The 12,983-nt window shown below is 37.0% G+C and overlaps 4 non-coding genes and 1 pseudogene across 4 annotated transcripts; all 5 read left to right on the forward strand.

The window, feature by feature from the left end:
• LOC118489640 lies at positions 1 to 211 on the forward strand. Its single transcript, XR_004887657.1, has one exon. It is a non-coding gene; the product is annotated as a small nucleolar RNA U3 (small nucleolar RNA).
• Positions 212 to 1,433: 1,222 nt separating this feature from the next.
• On the forward strand, positions 1,434 to 1,645 carry LOC118489642. The gene has a single exon (XR_004887660.1). It is a non-coding gene; the product is annotated as a small nucleolar RNA U3 (small nucleolar RNA).
• A 7,262-nt stretch (positions 1,646 to 8,907) lies between these two features.
• On the forward strand, positions 8,908 to 9,119 carry LOC118489643. The gene has a single exon (XR_004887661.1). It is a non-coding gene; the product is annotated as a small nucleolar RNA U3 (small nucleolar RNA).
• Positions 9,120 to 11,486: 2,367 nt separating this feature from the next.
• Positions 11,487 to 11,698, forward strand: LOC118489641. Its single transcript, XR_004887659.1, has one exon. It is a non-coding gene; the product is annotated as a small nucleolar RNA U3 (small nucleolar RNA).
• Positions 11,699 to 12,758: 1,060 nt separating this feature from the next.
• Positions 12,759 to 12,941, forward strand: LOC118489644 (annotated as a pseudogene).
• Positions 12,942 to 12,983: the final 42 nt, after the last annotated feature.

The following is a 12,983-nucleotide window of genomic DNA, read 5'->3' on the forward strand; positions in this document are numbered from 1 at the left end:
ACGACCTTACTTGAACAGGATCTGTTCTATAGGCTCGTACCTCTGTATTCTTGATTCCTAAGAAGACAGAAACCCATGTCTGGTTGATGAACCAGAACCATGTAACCAGAGCGTGATTAACAGAGCTCATGGTCTTGACCATGGCTCGGTAGAGGATCGTTGTCAGTCATCTTCTTGGGCTTGACATGGTTACATGGTTGTCTGACAGACATCCTATCCTTTTTTTTCTTTCGGCTATGATGATAATTCTTTTTTTTTGCCTATCCTTTTTTTTCTTTCGGCTATGATGATAATTCTTTTTTTTGCCTATCTTTTTTTTCTTCCGGCTATGATGATAATTCTTTTTTTTTTTTTTGCCTATCGGCTATGATGATAATTCTTTTTTTTTTTTGCCTATCTGGTTATATCTCATGAAGATTCTTTCATCTTATATGGACCAAAGTGGCCAGTTTAGAAAGAAAATAAGTTGTTCAACGATATGATCATGGATGGGCTCGTTAATGTTGGCTTAATATTCTGTCGGAACTTACTGTAATTATTGACAGTAGGTATTGCTGATGCTTCACAAGAAGTCGCAATTGTGATGTACCAATATCTATGATTATAAATTAAAAAAAATTCAAATTGTGATGTATCTATTTATCCACCAAAAAGATTTTATTAAAGAGCGTATACTTGCTAATAACATTTGTTTATAAAAAATGCAAAAATTATTAACGGTATAATCAAAATCAAACCAAAGAAAAGCAAAAAAAAAACTATTAAACCGATTTTTTAGCTAACTAATGTTTTCAGATTTAGGTTTAAAAAATATAGAAAAATAAAAAAAATAAATATTTATTATAACTCAAATGATAGTTTCATACATCAGAAAACAAAAACATTTATGCATTTTTTTTGTTTGAAGTACTTAAAAATCAACTATTAAAGACATCCATAAATATTATGTGTGATCAGGTGTGGGCTCTGTTTAAAACGGACACATAAATTAGTAGAAGTTTTTCGTACAAATTGGACCAAACACCGGTTGGTTTGAACTGGCTGAAGTTATATGTGTGCGTCGATTAGTCGTACATATAGTTTAACGTATATTCGACATGTATTAGATTCAAACACGTCCGGTTTGAATCTAGTGACAGTTTTAGTAACATGCTTACAAAGACAATGCATTAAAGATTGTACATTGCTTATGATTTTTGACCATGACTTTCTTTTTGCAGCTTTGCACCTCAGGATTTGTGGGTTCAAGACAGAGTCATGAGTAAAAATAAGAACTAAAGAGATTGAACAAATTTTTTTTTTTTTTTCATTTTTGTATTTGATAGTCTTGTTTTGACTGTTTAGGCTTGACAAACTGCAGATGCTTTTGTCCCACATCGGCTGCCAATATAAATGGTAGCCATGATATAAGCAAGGTACGGAGGTGAACCAGCACGACCTTACTTGAACAGGATCTGTTCTATAGGTTTGTACCTCTGTATTCTTGATTCCTAAGAAGACAGAAACCCATGTCTGGTTGATGAACCAGAACCATGTAACTAGAGCGTGATTCACAGAGCTCATGGTCTTGACCATGGCTCGGTAGAGGATCGTTGTCAGTCCATCTTCTTGGGCTTGACATGGTTACATGGTTGTCTGACAGACAACCCTTCTTTTTTTTTTTACTTACTATAATTGGGGCACATTTTTTCGAGCTCGAACAATACACCTGAATTCTCACCGCCGGCTCGTATATATCATGCGTTAGTGACGCCGATTCTTTTACCTATGTAAACTTTTTTTTGCTTTATGAGTACACTTGGCGAGATAAAATGAAAGAGTGAAAGAGTGACCATTCAAGGATAGTAACACCACTAGGATTTTGGATTCTTTTAGGTGATGACTACCACCACCCTACCAGATAAATACGACGACTTCTACAAGGAGCGCTTCCATTAATCCTATTGACGAACCATAAATACACACCCTTAATAGTCTTTTGTTATAACTTGGTATGGTTATTAAAAGTTTTATGGAACTCAAAAGGTTACTAGTAATTTGAAAGTCAAATGTCGGTCGGTTTGACTCCATAAGTCAAACCAACAATCTCCAAGAGTTTAACATACCTTAAATTTAAATTGATAGCTGGACATAAACTCTCCTGGGCAAGCACAGAGATTTGCGGCTGCTATCGGGATTTCAAAAGGGATTCGTCCCAAACAACCTTAAAATAATTGATGTTTTGTTGGATCAAAGTTTTAGGGTGAAGATCAGTGGCTACATTCTTCCTTTGCAAGCAGAATCTAAGGCATGTAGTTTCTTCTTAATTCAAGTAACACTTCTCTAAATGCAAGTTGCAATATTATAAAATGGCAACCATTGAGCTATGTCAAAAATTCTCATTTTGGACTGAACCGGATAAAATGGCCAAACTACAGCGACGAAAAACGAATTTAATTGGTTATTCAAATCGTATCCATTAACATTTGTTTTAATGGCTATTTCCTTCGTAGAGGAAGAGCAACAACAAGACCAACAAATATACCAAATAGTAGTATCAACAATCCTATAAAATTGACCACAAGCACTTCTTGACCTTGCTTCAACTTTAGAAAAACAAATTTCTCTGTTATTCCTGTCTCGGCGGTCACTATCGCCATAGCAAATATGACTAGACCAAGGAGAACATTCCATGGAGCGAGTCTTGCCCGTGTTGCTGACTCAGCACCCGGAAACAAAAATGTGACAAATCCCAATAGCAACTAGCATGTATAAAGTCGTGTTAGTACATATATATGAACATGTTGGTAGATTACTATAAAGAAAGATTAATTGAAGCCCGAATAAGCAGATGGTAGCCGGAACAAATAATTTAGTCGAGAGTTTTGAGGCTTTCACACCTAATCTTGACCAAATTACTCGTTTGGCGTCAGATGGTGAGGTGATAGCTGTGTAGTGCAAAGCAAGAAATATGAGGCATATAGGCTTGGTCTGTTGGTTCCTAACTATAGTCTAGGTCTCTAAGACAGCGACCCGGACTAGGTCGTGTCTAGCCTAATTCCCTATAGTTATGGCTCTGATACTAATCTGTCACACCCCAACCGATGGCGGAATCATCGGGGCATGGCACTGAGCGAAATAGATTGTTCAGAAGTTTCCACAACAACTATTCATAAAATCCAGTTATAGATACGTCCCATACCGTATCCCGAATAAACAAATACATTATTACAGATAACATCCAAACAAGTAATTCTGTTCCGACAACTCAGATTTAACATAAATAATTATTGTTCAATGCTTCTAAGACCCAGCCTGACAAGATCTACAGACAACTATGCCCTAGTTGCTTGTTCCTGACAGACAACTATTTGTTGGGGGCCTCTAAAGCTTTATTCTAGCTTCACTTCCCTAGCAAGCAAATATATTAAACACCTGTCACATACGTTAAAATAAAGTCAATACATAAAATGTAAAGGTGAGCATACAAGTTTAATAATAGCATATAGAGTTCGAATAGTTTACGCATAACCAGCACGTATACAGAGGGAAATGATGCATGTTAATTATCGACATGGACCTATCGATACCAACGACTGCGGGTTGACTGTCCGAGACAGTTCGCAATACATGATTACCACCGTAATCCATGCAAGTAATTGTCCTTAACAACCCCCGTGAGAACGGGTGCTGAGTCCAAACTATAGTACTATGTTGTTAAGGCAGGTAGACAACATTCCACGTGTAAACATAACAACAAGCATTCATTTAGTCACGTAATACATGCAATCGGTTAGCGTTCAAATAGTTTGAATAGTGTATTCGATTGTGATTTTGATAAGTAACGTATGTAACACCCAAAAGTGCTAAAGCAAAAAGGGATTCGAGTATACTCACAGTGATTGATTATGGATTGAAGGGAGCTGAGAGTAGGGTTAGCCTGAATAGTTCGACAGCATAACGATAAGTAACGCGGAAAATGCAAACAAGTGTAAATGGATCGAATAGCCAGGTCGATCGAACAGCAGGTTCGATCGAACGGGCTATTCGTTCGGTTTGAAAGTCCGTTTGAACAGTCTTGTTCGATCGGCCGGTAGGCTCGATCGGCTGGACCATTCGAGTGGATTGTTTCTTCCTCTGATAAGGATGTGTTTGTGTATGATGGTTTGAACTTTTGAAGTTTTTATTGTAGCATTTGAGAACACTGAAGTGTTCTTACCTTTCAGGTCGATCGATCGAACGGTTTGTTCGATCGGCCGGCTTAACCGATCGGTTAGGAACTTCAGAAGTGATCCTCAGCAGGATGTCACTCGATCGAACAGCATGCTCAATCGGGTGGCACTCCATACTACGAACGAGTTTGTAAAATCGATTAAGTGTTGAAGCATAGTATCTCATGATCCGAAGAGTAATGTTTACCAATCGAGTAGCATATTCGATCGAACACCACTTCGTCAATAGCATACTTCATGAAGTTTGAAAAAGTGTGGGACCATGTGCTAGCCGATCGGCTGGCCCGGTCGATCGGCTGGTATGTCCGATCGGCTGGGCTGTTCGTTCGAACAGCCTAGCCGTTTGGCCAGCAATTCTGACCTGGTCGGCCTTTCGTCTAACACTTGGCTGTTTGATTATTTGTTATGATTTCAAGGTATTTTGGCAGTGAGTTAAACCATAGAACGTGGGTTCTTACTTGCTTCACCGGTTCGGACAGGAATCACCCAAGTCCGGCCGGTGAACTGTTCGGAACGGTAGTTTGATGTTTAACCTGAAGTCGGTGAACCTTGTAGATAGAGTCCGAATCTTGAACCACTCATTCACTAGAATGATTGGTGAGTTGACTCAAGCTCCGTTTCTACCGGTTTGAAGGCATTGAGTGTAAAAGAGTTGAAGGGAGGTCGGAAATCCGTCTTTCAATCTTTCACACCGTGAAATGTCTAGATCTATGATAGATTTTAGTTTGTCTATGTGGAAATCGGTTAGATATAAGCTATTCATGGTTGAATGAGACCAAGGTATGATGTCCTTCAAGAACACCATGATGACATCATCCAAGAACACTTAGATCTTGGTGATTTCACGGTTAGAATTCAAGTTTTGAAAGATAGAAAGGTGTAGAATCGTGTAATGATAAAAAACGTACAAGAATTAGAGTGAAAACTTACCGGAGTTGAGAGAAATCTGAGAAAAGGTGAAGAACAAGGGCTGGTTCGGTCAGAGCTTTCCAAAAGTAGAAAGAGTGACAATGACAGGGCTATTTATAGGCTCCAAAAGAGGAAAGTGTCAACCGATCGGCCAGGACCTCTGATCGAATGGCCTGCTCGATCGAACAACCTGTTCGATCGGCTGGCCTGTTCGATCAGGGTGCTTCCTGTTCGATCAGCAACCCTTTTCGAGTGTTTCGCGACGGTTTTCGATATTTCGATTTCGATGGACAATGATACGAATACGATAGAGTTCCTAGTCAAATTACTTTCAGTCCCACTACTATATCTAACATACAATCATCTGTAATTCGCGTTTCGATGTCGGTTTCGATTGAGTTTAATTGCTTTTCGAGTTTCGATTCGAGTTTCGATTGATCATCACACAAATCATAAAGTAAACACGCACAGGTAACACATAAGGCACACACACACGTATAACCATACCAAAATTCGCGTAATTCGAGTTTCGAGTTCGATGATAGTTAGATCGGTTTGATTACTGATTAGCTAACTTTATCGCATTGTTACTTCCTACTATTCACAGTCGTAAATCGGTCGCTTTGGTTAAATATTCGATCATTTCATTTAGACAACACTTACTCCACATAATACAGAAGCAAAAGAAACATTAATAGTCAAAGAAGTCAAAGTTGACTTGGACTTTGACTTTGACTATGACATTCGAAAACACGGGATGTTACAGGATCCATTGTCTCCTTTCCTATTCGTGATAGTCATGGAAGTTCTAACCGGTATTATGAAGAAAGCATCCGAGGTGGGCCTTTTTAATGGTATCAAACTATCTAGTGAAGGTATGTCTTTATCTCATCTTTTGTATGCCGATGATGTTATTTTTATTGGTGATTGGTCATTATCAAACATAAAAAAATTAAGGAGGTTATTGAGATGTTTCTACTTGGCTTCGGGTTTGAGGGTAAACTTAGAAAAGTGTAGTTTATATGGTATTGGAGTGGAAGACCATGAAATACAAGGTATGGCTGATTTACTAAGGTGTAAAAAAGGAACATTTCCTTTTAAACATCTCGGCTTATTAGTAGGAGCAAACATGAATCTAGAAAGAAATTGGAAGTCAGTAATAGAAATATTTAAGAATAGGCTCTCGTTGTGGAAAGCTAGAACCTTATCATATGGCGGAAGGATCACGTTGATTAAATCAGTGTTGAACTCGCTACCCACATATTTTTTTTTCACTATTTATAGCCCCAATTAAAGTCTTGGACGCCCTGGATAAGATAAGAAGGGTATTCTTTTGGGGAGGCTCGGAGGAGAAAGCTAAAATGAACTGGGTGGCATGGGAAAAGACTATAGCTCTGGTGGAATACGGGGGTTTGGGGTTCGGTTCTCTTAGGGATGCTAATTTAGCAATGCTAGCTAAGTGGTGGTGGAGGTTTAAGGCGGAAAAAACGGGTTTATGGAGGCATGTCGTTTGGGTAATACATCACAACTCGAGAGGGTGGAGGGATATTCCGGCAAAACTGTCTATAGCGGGTCCTTGGAAACAAATAGTGAGCATCCGGAACGTACTTCTTCAAGCCGATATTGATCTAAGTAACGCAACATCAGCAGTTTTGGTTAATGGCAGAAATATATCATTTTGGTTAGAATCCTGGGCTGAATCAATACCATTTTATATCAGGTTTCCAAACTTGTTTAAAGTTGAAAGTAACAAGACATGCTTAGTTCACGACCGGATGAGGCTTTATGGTTCAAACTGGGCCTTCAACTGGGCCTGGAATGTTTCGGCCCTTGATATGAATGAACATAGCCAATTAAATCAGTTAATACACTTGATTATTGGGCTTGTTGATTTGAATATGTCAAGTGGGGTAGACAAATGGAGGTGGAATTTAGATGGATCAGACTCATTCAAAGTTGAGAACATAAAGAAAATGCTAAGTGAGTTCAACCGTATGCGGCCTGAGAAAGTATTTGAATGGTGCAATTGGGTCCCGAAAAAGGTTGGTTTGGTGGCTTGGAGAGCAGAAAAGGAACGGTTGCCGACTAGATGTGCTCTGGAAGCTCGTAATATCCCGGTACAAGACCGTACATGTATTATGTGCGGGGATTATGACGAAACCAGTGAGCATATTTTTGTTTCATGTCAAGTGGCACAAGTTATCTGGCAAAATGTCGCGTTATGGTGTTCGATTCCCCCGGTTATTGCATTCGAATTGAAGGATATTCTTTCCCTTCATGAGTATATGCGGTCATTTTGGTAACATATTCTTTCCCTTCATGAGTATTGTTCGAGTTCTGCTATGAAGAAAAAGGCGGTATATGCGGTCATTTTGGTAACGATTTGGAGTATTTGGAAGTCAAGAAACGAAGCCATGTTTCAACATAAACCGCCGAATACAACTAGAATTCTGGACAAAATCAAAGCGGTGGCGTATCTTTGGGTGAAGAACCGTGCAAAGTTGGTGTCTCTTACATGGGAAGATTGGAATAAATTCAAAATTGGTGGCTAAGTAATTAATGTAATACTTGTTTTATGGTTTTTTGGTGTAAAACGTTGTATATTTGGTGGTAGCATCTTGCTACAATGAATAAAAATTTTGTCGGCCGTTCAAAAAAAAAATATAGATTTGAAGTTCACAAAAAAAACAAGTGACTATAGATTCATTTTTAGTAGACAATCCTAGAATTTTGGAATATTTCAGTAATTATTAATTTATAGTTTCGCTGGGACCAATATATTAACATTGGGATTGCAAAAAAAAATTATTATCTTATTATTTTATTGATTGGGGTCCAATTTTGTACTAGTCCCAAGTTAGAACTGGACAAATTATTAATTTTACCGAGGTTATTATTTATCGACTATTAAATTATAGAGGTTCTAGTGTATCCCTTGTTTCCTACTATCTAATCATATATCATGAAGATTCATCTTATATGGACTAAAGTGGCCAGTTTAAAATGCAGATATATGCCTGAACCAGATGTTCTATTCTATGGTCATCGGTCATCATGGGCTCATTAATATTGGCCGAAATCACCTGTCATTACCAACAGAAGGCATTGTTGATGTTTCACAAAAAGGCACAATTGTGATTATCTATGTATTCCAGTTTATATCTTATAACTATTTTTAGAATGGAGATTTTATAAGAAACCAAACCAACATGAGCCGGTAAAGAACAATAGAACAAAGCGAGGAAATCAGAATAACAAACAACAAACAAGAACAGAAGAGAAAACAAGCAACATTAAACATTCAAAACGGTTGATTGAACCGAGCAAACGGTCCTCAATGATTTAACTAAAATTGACCCCAATGATTTAACCAAAAAATGTTTGATCCGCTATCCATCTCCACTCGTCGTCGTCGTTGTTCTTAAATACAAAACTCTCCAAAATGCACTCCAAGTCTGCAACATCTAACTGTTAATTTTGCAGCAAGATTTTTCTACCTCCAGCTCCATGTGAAAGAGTTAGCCAGATTCCCATATGATGATATCCTTTGCGATACAAGTATACGAGGTAGTCTTTCATGGTTTTCAAATCAAACAACCTAGAAAACACGCTTTTGAATAAAAATAGACAAATAAAAACGTACAACTGAAATTTTTGTTTTTATTTTTGTATGTGATAGTCTTGTTTTGACTGTTTGGACTTCACAAACTGCAGATGCTTTTGTCCCACATCGGCTGCCAATGCAAATGGTAGCCATGATATAAGTAGGGTACGGAGGTGAACCAGCACGACCTTACTTGAACAGGATCTGTTCTATAGGCTCGTACCTCTGTATTCTTGATTCCTAAGAAGACAAAAACCCATGTCTGGTTGATGAACCAGGACCATGTAACCAGAGCGTGATTAACAGAGCCCATGGTCTTGACCTTGGCTTGGTAGAGTATCGTTGTCAGTCCATCTTCTTGGGCTTGACATGGTTATATGGTTGTCTGACAGACATCCTTCCTTTTTTTAGGCTGCAGATATGCTGTTTGACGATATATGCCTGAACCAATGACCAAAGTTATGTCGGAACCTACCGTATTTTAAGTATGAACCCATTGAGCCATCCATGTCTCTATAAAGACTATTTAACATCAAGTTAAACAGAATCAAAATGTAAAATATATTACCGCCAGTTTGTCAGTCGGTGTAGAGGTCATGAAAAGGTATTAAACTTCATCATGTTGAACTGTTTTGGATTATTTAATTTTTTTGTATTTAACTATTTACAAGGGTGTGAGGCCGCTGCCCAATTTACCCGATGAACCTAAATTAACCAATAACCTAAAATGGCTGAATGAACCCAATTCAATAGCAGCGTTCCAGTTCCAGATTTACCCGAATCCAATTTCCATCTCTTTTCCTACGTTCTTCGATATTACTCTCAGCGACAGTAGGTTCCGACATAACTTTGGCCACTGGTTCAGGCATATATCGTCAAACAGCATATCTGCAGCCTCCAGCCTAAACTGGCCATTTTAGTGCATATAAGATGAAAGAATAGGGATAAATAAAAAAAAGTGAGGATTGTCCGTCAAACAACCGCCCAAGAAGATGGACTAACAACGATCCTCGTCTTCTTAGGAAGAGGTACGAGCCTATAGAACAGATTCTGTTCAAGTAAGGTCATGATGGTTAACCTCCGTACCCTGCTTATATGATGTTTACCATTTGGTTTGGCAGCCGATGTGGGACTAAAGCATATGCAGTTTGTCAAGCCCAAACAGTCAAAACAAGACTATCAAATACAAAAATTAAAAAAAATAGTTCGATCTCTTTAAGTTCTTATTTTTCTTTTCTCATGACTGTGTCTTGAACCCGAACAGTCAAAACGTATTATATTGGATTTTACATACAAAGTAAAATTAGTTGTGAGATTTGTAATATTAAAATGCTCAAAATGGAATTTTCCATACTATAATAGTGTATAAATCTAGTGCCAGGATAGGAGATGTCCCAATTCATGGACCTTGTAAAATGAATTCCACCATTTAAATTATATTTTATATGATTTAGATTATATTTTAATTTATTTTTTGTAATTTAATATCAACAATGATTAGGTTAAATAGAAGATATTTACATATCTTTTTAAGTTCACATTTGAGCGATGATATAAATTAATGAGGTGGGTTTTATTTGGAATAAAAAACAGTAAATTAAATAAGTAAAAAGACAAAAATGCCCCTCATTAAACCGATCTTTTTGATGAAGTTAATGGACTGGATGAAAATAGCAAAAAAATGCAAAACTCAGGAACAAATGAGAAAAATTGTTATTGCTATTGTTATTATTATCTATTCGTAATTATTATATTATTATAATTATGAATTATTATTATTATCTAAGTTACAAGGTTATAGTCTATGCGTTACACGGGTTTACGTAACATATTGTCTTTGTTCAACCCGTGTAATACGCGGGTCTATAAACTAGTTAGTTAAATGTAATCATGAAACTAGTTGGAAACACAAGTACGCTACATATGAATTATTATCTATTAACGTTAGAATACTATGACACAACACTATAGTTATGTCAAGTGTTTTTATTTGCCTGTAAATCTGTAATGTAAATAAGTGTAATATGTATGCATATTCGAACCTAAAGAGAAGCAAGAAAACAATTAAACCGACTTTTTTAGCTAACCAAAGCTTAACTTGAGCGCATTTTTCCAGTTTATATGTTGGTTAAATCTTATAACTATTTTTAGAGTGGAGATTTTATAAGAAACCAAACCAAGAGGAGCCGGTAAAGAACAATAGAACAAAGCGAGGAAATCGGAATAAAAAACAGCAAACAAGAACAGAAGAGAAAACAAACAACATTAAATATTCAAAACGGTTGATTGAACCGAGCAAAGAGTCCTCAATGATTTAACTAAAAATTGATCCCAATGATTTAACCAAAAAATGACCCGTTTGATCCGCTGTCCATCTACACTCGTCGTCGTTGTTCTTACATACAAAACTCTCCAAAATGCACTCCAAGTCTGCAACATCTAACTGTTAATTTTGCAGCAAGATTATTCTACCTCTAGCTCCATGTGAAAGAGTTAGCCAGATTCCCATATGATGATATCCTTTGCGATACAAGTATACGAGGTAGTCTTTCATGGTTTTCAAATCAAACAACCTAGAAAACATGCTTTTGAATAAAAATAGACAAATACAAACGTAGAACTGAATTTTTTGTTTTTATTTTTGTATGTGATAGTCTTGTTTTGACTGTTTGGACTTCACAAACTGCAGATGCTTTTGTCCCACATCGGCTGCCAATGCAAATGGAGGCCATCATATAAACAGGGTACGGAGGTGAACCAGCACGACCTTACTTGAACAGGATCTGTTCTATAGGTTCGTACCTCTGTATTCTTGATTCCTAAGAAGACAGAAACCCATGTCTGGTTGATGAACCAGAACCATGTAACTAGAGCGTGATTCACAGAGCTCATGGTCTTGACCATGGCTCGGTAGAGGATCGTTGTCAGTCCATCTTCTTGGGCCTGACATGGTTACATGGTTGTCTGACAGACATACTATCCTTTTTTTTTGCCTATCTGGTCATATCTCATGAAGATTCTTTCATCTTATATGGACTAAAGTGGCCAGTTTAGAAAGAAAATAAGGTGTTCGACGATATGGTCATGGATGGGCTCGTTAATGTTGGCTTAATATTATGTCGGAACTTATTGTAATTATTGACAGAAGGTATTGCTGATGCTTCACAAGAAGTCATAATTGTGATGTACCCATATCTGTGATTATAAATAAAAAAAAAATCAAATTGTGATGTATCTATTTATCCACCAAAAAGATTTTATTAAAGAGCATATACCTGCTAATAACATTTGTTTATAAAAAATGCAAAAATTATTAACGGTATAATCGAAATCGAACCAAAGAAAGTAAAAAAACTATTAAACCGATTTTTTAGCTAACTAATGTTTTCAGATTTAGGTTTAAAATATATAGAAAAATAAAAAAAAATAAATATTTATTATAACTCAAATGATAGTTTCATACACCAGAAAACAATAACATCTATGCATTTTTTTTTCGTCTGAAGTACTTAAAAATCAGCTATTAAAGGCATCCATAAATATTATGTGTGATCAGGCGCGGGCTTTTTTTAAAACGGACACATAAATTAGTAGCAGTTTTTTGTACAAGTTGGACCAAACACCGGTCGGTTTGAACTGGGGAAGCTATATGCGTGCGTTGATTAGTCGTACATCTAGTTTAACATATATTCGACATGTATTAGATTCAAACAAGGCCGGTTTGAATCTAGTGACAGTTTTCGTAACATGCTTACAAAGACAATGCATTAAAGATTGTACATTGGCATTGCTTATGATTTTTGACCATGACTTTCTTTTTGCAGCTTTGCACCTCAGGATTTGTGGGTTCAAGACAGAGTCATGAGTAAAAATAAGAACTAAAGAGATTGAACTAATTTTTTTTTTTTAATTTTTGTATCTGATAGTCTTTTTTTGACTGTTTAGGCTTGACAAACTGCAAATGCTTTTGTCCCACATCGGCTGCCAATGCAAATGGTAGCCCTGATATAAGTAGGGTACGGAGGTGAACTAGCATGACCTTACTTGAACAGGATCTGTTCTATAGGCTCGTACCTTTGTATTCAAACCCATGTCTGTTTGATGAACCAGGACCATGTAACCAGAGCGTGACTATGGTCCTGACTATGGCTTAGTAGAGGATCGTTGTTAGTCCATCTTCTTGGGCTTGACATGGTTGCATGGTTGTCTGACAGACATCCCTTCTTTTTTTTTTTTTCTTACTATAACTGGGCACATTT

Source organism: Helianthus annuus, chromosome 17 (assembly GCF_002127325.2).
Source record: "Helianthus annuus cultivar XRQ/B chromosome 17, HanXRQr2.0-SUNRISE, whole genome shotgun sequence".
NCBI lineage: Eukaryota > Viridiplantae > Streptophyta > Magnoliopsida > Asterales > Asteraceae > Helianthus > Helianthus annuus.